Raw genomic sequence first — 7,645 nt, forward strand, 5'->3', positions numbered from 1 at the left:
AGCCATGAGCTAAGCTGTGTGGTGGGTTTAATGTTTTGCTCATGTAGACAGAAAAGGTTGCAGATATGCAGAAAGCAGACTAAGATGGAAAAAGCCTCTAAACAGGTTATAGTGTCTTTAGCAACATGTTTAGGCTTAAGGGAAAAAAAAACAATATAGACAGTCATAAAATAGTTTAAAAATAATAGTCTTTAAAGAGAAAGTAAAGTATTAAAAAAGTAAGCCACTTAAGGATGGAAAATACACAGGTAGTCTAGATCCTATATGGTAACTTGTTAACTTTAAATTATTAACTGCTGATGCACAAAAACAATGGCTGCTCAGAAACATTGAATTATGGAAACTGCTAAATTAAACTAATGTATATTTTTTAAAACTATCTTAGCTTCAAAATGGAATTCAGAAAATGTGTTGCATTGTGGGAGAGGCTGTGGATTTCTCCAGATTAATAAAGATCAGATGTGACCAGGGGAGACCTCCTGAGTATCTTGGCCATAGAAATGGAGGGTGAAGCCAGGAAAGACTACAGGACAGAAATATAAGCTGATTCCTTGACATGGGAACAGCTCTGAGCTGAGCTGAGACATGATACATATTGTTGGCTACAGAGTCATCATTACTTATTATCACCTGCCATCCTTTCATATGGCATGGATGGGATTTTATATTACAGTTTGATTATATAATCCAGACAGACTTACAAAGTTGACAGATGCCTGTTACCTGTTCAAACATAAAACAAACAAACAAAAACATCTTTAATTGATTTGTGCACACTGCAAATTTCATACTTATGCTAATGCAGATATGTAATTTACCTTCAAAAGTTTATGTGCTTTTTAGAGCAAGGGGACCACATACCAATGAAAATGGGTGCCCCAGGTGATCCAGAATCTCAGAGCGCCTCTGATGCAGTTTCCTCGGAGTTCTTCATCCAGAACAGCTTCAAGGCTGCTGGCTGAGATGGTCCAGCTAGGTGGTCTAGCTAGATGGTCACAGACTACTCCAGTCAAAACTACAGATTAGCCTTACACTTTCCCATTGCACAGAGGCTGGAACACAAATGATACAACTAGCCCTCCCATTGACTATTCTCTCCGTTTTCTCAGGGCTCACTAAAGATGCCTTCACCCCTAGACAGGAGGAAGCAGTCTGAAACACCTGACAGCCACATTCCCAAGAGGAGAGTTGGGTGATTTTTGGTTTTTTGGTGGATTATGGATGTGTATCATCATTGATGGTGTTGATTACAGGTTGTTATTGGTCATAATCAGGGAAGAAACTAAATAAAGAAGATCAGATTCGGGGATCTCATTCTGAAAAGAAAAAGGAGGATATAGGAATGGTAGAATAAAATAGATTATTGAATATACTGTTAAACTAAAAAATATATTAATATTATATATTTACATTGTTATGGATTTTGTATATTGATACAAAATTAAGGATATTTTTGTTATACTGTATATGGGTTTCTTTTCTTGTTTAAGGTGTTGTATCTATGCAGATCACTTAAAACATAATGTAAAGTTTTAGTCCTGGAAAGCTACTTATGATAATAAAGAAATAGCATCCCTAGCAATCAAACTTATAATCATGTTAGTTATGTTTTCAAGATCGATCAGAAATATATTTTAGATGGATAAGTGATCAGTCCATTCCTCAGACATAGCCTCAGTTTACAGTGAAGATTTCCCACCTTCCTACAGCCCTGTGGGCTGGATGTTCACTTTCCTGAGTGTAATCCTGTGGGGTGTCCTTAGGAAACACCTGCTAAAGGTAGTAACTTCAAAACCCAGCAGAGTCTATATGTTTTTATTGTCTGTTGTGTGATAAATTCACTTAATCTTTTTAGGTGTTGTTAGTTTTTCTTCTTTATGTGTTAATTGTCTTCATTTTGAGGAACAACAAATACAACTTGAAGGTACTTCTTGTGTTTTTTAAGATTTTGTTTTATGTATTCGTGTATATATGTCTGTCCACCAGGTTTATGCAGGTGTCTGGAGTAGGCATAAGAGGGTGTGGGAACCCTGGAGCTGGAGTTACAAACAGTTGTGTGCTGCTCTACATAGTTGCAGAGATACAAACACTTATCCTTTGAAGGAGAAGAAAGCCCTGTCCTTAGCTGACAAGCCATCCCTCCAGCCCCAAATCTTTAATGGTTTGTCATGTCATGGTAGCCAGACAGCTGCTCTATCTGAGAGTGAGAGCTCAAAGAAACAGTAAATTGGCCAGTGTTAACAGAAATTCAATGTCGGTTTCCTGATTCTATGTTTTACAAATGCCAATGGAAATTTTCTGTCCATAAATGCCTGTTCATTTTCCTCCCTGAATTTGAAGTCCACATAGGCCCCAACAAAGTATGGAGAATGCCAAAGGCTTTCCTCTGCTTCTCTTTGTAAGGAAACACTTTCTGATACCAATTCAGGACACCCAGAACCTTTTATAACTACAGGCACAAGGCTGAAAGTGAAAGCAGACAGGCTCAGCTTCTCAGAAACACCCTGCATGTCAAGAAACCACATGACTTCTTGAATGGGTTGGAGTCAAGTATCTGCAGTTTGTTTTACATCACGCTGCTTGAAGTTTTTTTTCCCCAAGTTCTGAGAGTATGAATATCAGATGTGGAATGCTTTTCTGCTATGGAGTAAGAACAGTCAGCACTAGATGAAGGTCTGGCACAGCAAGCCCGTAAACCATGTGTACTTACCAGCTTCGGGGTCCCTGTGCCTCATTTTCTTCCTGGTGGGCACATCAACACTGTGTTCATAATGTTTATGATATCAAATGGAGGCGATGTACCAAGAGATCCTCACACAGTGTCAGGCATTTACTGTGCATTTAAAATTTGATGATATGAAACATCCAAACATTCCTGAAATTTAACATGGAATTATTTTTCATTTGTATTTTTCAAAGAAACTTCATCATATTTGCCACTTTCTTCTTCTTTTTTTCTTTAATAAGAAAATTTTTATTCATTTTGCATACCAACCACAGATCCCCCTCTAATCCCTCCTCCTGCTCAACTCCCAGTGTTCCTCTGCAGCCCACCCCATCTCCTCCTCTGAAAAGGTAAGGCCTCCTGGAGAGAGTCAGCAGAGCCTGACATTCATTTGAGGCAGGTCCAAGCCCATTCCCCTGCATCAAAGCTGTGCAAAGTGTCCCACCATAGGTAATGGCTCCAAAGAGAGAGCTCATGCATCAGTGATAGAACCTCATCTCACAGACCAAGCTACACAACTGCCTCACTTATGCAGAGTGCCTAGTCCAGTGGCATGCAGGCTCCATACCTGTTGGTCTAAAGTTAATGAGCTGCCACTAGCTTGGTTCAGTTGTCTCTGTGTTTCATGTATATACACAGAGATCATGTCATCTGTATATCATCATCATGATCTTGATGCCCCATGCTCATAGGCTCTCTCTTCCCTGTCTTTGAATGGTCACCTGGAGCTCAGCCTGATGCTTAACTGTGGATCTCTGTATCTGCTTCAAGTCCAAATGGATCAAAGACTTCAACATAAATCCAATGACACTGAACCTGATAGAAGAGAAACTGGAAAGTAGCTTTGAACACTTTGGCACAGGAGACCACTTCCTAAATATAATACCACAGACACGGAGAGCAACAATTAATTAATAGGACCTCTTAAAACTGAGAAGCTTCTGTAAGGCAAAGGTCGTGGTAAATAAGACAAAATGGCAGCCTACAGAATTGGAAAAGATCTTCACCAACCCCACATCTGACAGATGGCTGATCTTAAAAATGTATAAATCAAGAAACTAGATGTCAGAATATAAAACAATCCTATTAAGAAAAAAAGGGGTACAGAGCTAAACAGAGAATTCTCAACAGAAGAATCTCAAAAGGCCGAAAGACATTTAAGGAATTGCTCTACATCCTTAGTCATCAGGAAAATGCAAATAAAAAAGACTATCTTACACTTGTCAGAATGGCTAAGTTCAAAATCACTGATGACTTATGTTGGAGAGGATGCAGAGCAAGGGGAAAACTCCTCCACTGTTGGTGGGAGTATACAACCACTTTGGAAATCAGTATGGTGATTTCTCAGAAAATTGAGAATCAATCTATCTCAAGATCTAATGATACCACTCTTGGACACATACCCAAGGAATACCCAATCATGCCACAAGAACACTTGTTCAACTATGTTCTTTTTATTAAATTAATTAATTAATTTATTTATTTATTACATATACAGCATGTATCCCTGCAGGCCAGAAGAGGGCGCCAGATCTCATTACAGATGTTACAGATGGTTGTGAGCCACCATATGGTTTCTGGGAATTGAACTCAGGACCTCTGGAAGACCAGGCAGTGCTCTTAACCACTGAGCCATCTCTCCAGCCCTCAACTATGTTCTTAACATTGAAGTATATGCTTCTTCTGGATATCTTTCTTTGCTTCTGTCTCTGTCTGTTTCTCTCTCGTTTACTTTTTTTTTTTTTTTTTTGAGTCATAGTCTCCCATACCCCAGGCTGGCTTCAAACAAGCTGTATAGTGTAGGATAACTTTGAACATTTATCTTCCTATTTACACCTCCCATGTCCTGGGATGACAGATGTCTACAAGATACTTGTTTATGAATATGGTACTGAAGACAGAACCCAAGGAATTTTGCATACTGGACAAACACCTCAACAAATGAGTTCCATCTCAACTCTATGAGGATTAAGGTTTAAGAACACAACATGTATCACATAATGGGCATTTTTGGCTTGCTATCATTAGTGCTTTGTCTACATTTTCTTTTGAGAATTCATACTCTTTGAAAATGACCATTCTGGATGAGATGATATAAAAATAACACATATATAATTTTATTCACTATAAAATAAAAAGGAAAAAATAAAAAATAAGAATAAAAAGGAATATGCCTGGCTTTATAGGCTGTATTATTGAACACCCTTCAGAAGGACAGACATGATAGCATAGAAGCATGCACAGACATAGATAATGAGAAGGGATTTTCTTGGAGACCTTGGCTCAGGTTATAATGAAGGCTGCAGTGTCTGTGATAGGCAAACTCAGAGCTCATAATCCTGGGACTGCTTTTGTCACACCAGGACATATCAGTGCAGTTTCTTCTTGCTCCCCTTCAGGATCTATAATCTGTACTCTGCTCATCAAAGACTGACTCTTGCAATCTTTTATCCCCTGCTTCTGCAGGCTTCTCTGACTCTGCCTAATGTGTGGCTGTGGGTCTGCATCTGTTTCTGTCAGTTGTTGGGTGAAACCTATGGGAGTCAGAAAGGTCAAGGTCACCACAGGAAACCTCACAGGATCACCTAACCTGGGCTTATCAGAGCTCACAGAGACTGAGCTGACAACCAGGGTGCCTGCATGGGACTGACCTAGGAACTCTGCATGTATGTTACAATTGCGCAGCTTGGTCCTCTTGTGGGAAACCCAACAGTGGGAACAGGGCTGTCTCTGACTCTTTTACTGGCTTATGGAACCTACTTCTCATACTGGGTTGCCTTGCCCAGCCTTAATACATGGGGAAGTGCTTAGTTACACTGCAACTTAAGATGCCTCCTTTTATTGATTGATAGCCATGGGAGGCCTGCCCTTTTCTAAACAGAACCTCAGGAGGAATGGATTGGGGGTGGGAACAAATGGGGATAGGGGAAGGACTAGATGGAGGGAAAAGAAACTGCAGCCAGGATGTTAAATAAATAAATAAATAAATAAATAAACAAACAAACAAACAAACATAAAAAGATGACTATCATCATGTCTGGTGTTTTATAAAAAGGGACCACAGACCAGGTCTTAACATAATACTTTTTCCATTCATCCTTTCTGTGAATAATTCCTTATAGGATTTCACTATGATCATTTTTCCACTCAACAGTCAATGTTTGGCAGATATAGTGATATTATTTCTTTTTTCCCTCCCTTTAAAGTCTTAATTTTTCCTTTTGTTCTTTCTGTGACCTGAGTGAGTTGCCAAAGATGGCCTTGCATCCTTTCTTCCTACTTCATCCTCACAAACAATTATGACTCCTCTTGTGGGTCACATGCACCTAGCTTTTGTTTAGTTTTTAGTTATCATGAAAAGGCCTGTTGACTATATGTGGTATCACAAACCTTTAATCAAGCACATGGGAGGCAGAGATAAGAGGATCTCTGTGAATTTGAGGGCAGACTATTCTACATAACAATTCTTAGTCACCTAGGGTTACCATGATGACCAAGGTAAAAAGGGTTGTTACAAATTCTTGCATAAACCTTTATTTCATTATTTACAAGGTTTTTTCCAAGTATGTCATGAGCATTGGCTACTGCAATGATGTGGGTAACAACATCAGTAAACACTACCATAAGTTCTGTATTTGAACTCATTCATAATCTTCCCAGATAATCACACCAAACCTCATTGTCTGCTTTTCTTATTTGCTGGGCCTGCAGTGGTCTGAGGACACACAGGCCATCATAGGAGGGAAGGCTGGCAGCAGGAGGTGCTGAGACAGCTTGTAGCAGATGCTGGCTCACATTTCATTTGTCAAGGAAGGAGAAGATGTGAAAGGGGCAGGCTGGGTACAAGTCTGCAGCCTCCTCCACTCCCAGATCTATGTTTGGGGCTACGCTCTATCTCCCAATGTTCCACAAACTCTCAAAAACACATGAGCATGTGGGGGGACATTTTAAGTGCATCTCTGCCACATAACTAAAAATCCACTCACAGTAGTGTTACATGATTTCTATGAAGATTCTCTCAAGTATTTTTGATAATTAATTCTATTAATAAACATGGTATATGTACCCTCAGTGTTGTAATATCAAAGGACTTCCTGTGGATCTATGGTAATGGCACAGTGTCACCCTATAATTATACTTACTTGTCCTAAGACCATATGATCATATATTTTGAAATCTTTATTATTTTTGATTGTATTTAGTTCTGATGTGAGATGGTCTGGTCTACAGAGCAAGTTTCAGGAGAGCAGGTCTATACAGAGAAACCAGTCTCAAAAAAGTGCAAGTCATTGCTTGGGAGGTAAAGAAAGAGGAACCTCATTTTGTTGATTATGTGAACTAGCCTATTTTTCTATTACGAAAAGAAGTGTGGGGCATTGGTTGCTTCCTAAAGTAGATCAGTTCATATAGCTCTGCTGTGTAGCTGAAGTTCAAGATCAGGTATCATCCTGGACTCAGAAGATCATTTCATAGCAGGATTGTCTAAGGAAGGGGAAGGTCACAGGTGAGAGAGGAAGCCATGAAGATCCAAGAGAGATCTATGATGACTTCCCACTGGGCTTTATGTTTGATTAGTCATACATACTACCTCTTTCCATTAACACATGGTGAACCAAGATTACAAAGGTTGGACCTTGTGACCCACTAGCCATTTCCATGCTCGGGGCCACACTCACCAGCAGTAAAGTTTCTGTGACAGAGAGGCAGAGATGGAGGAGGTGAAAGCAAGGACTCAAGTGGCAGATTTCTGCCACTCTTGCCAAAGACATAACAAACCTAACTGGGAACAGACTCATGTAGCCTCTCTGGGAAAATACAATTTTAACAAGACTCAAGTCATTTTTGTAAAAAGTATGTGTAATATTTTCTGCAAAGTAAATAAATAAATAAATAAATAAATAAGCTAAATGAGTTTGAAGT

Source organism: Onychomys torridus, chromosome 6 (genome assembly GCF_903995425.1).
Source record: "Onychomys torridus chromosome 6, mOncTor1.1, whole genome shotgun sequence".
Taxonomy (NCBI): domain Eukaryota; kingdom Metazoa; phylum Chordata; class Mammalia; order Rodentia; family Cricetidae; genus Onychomys; species Onychomys torridus.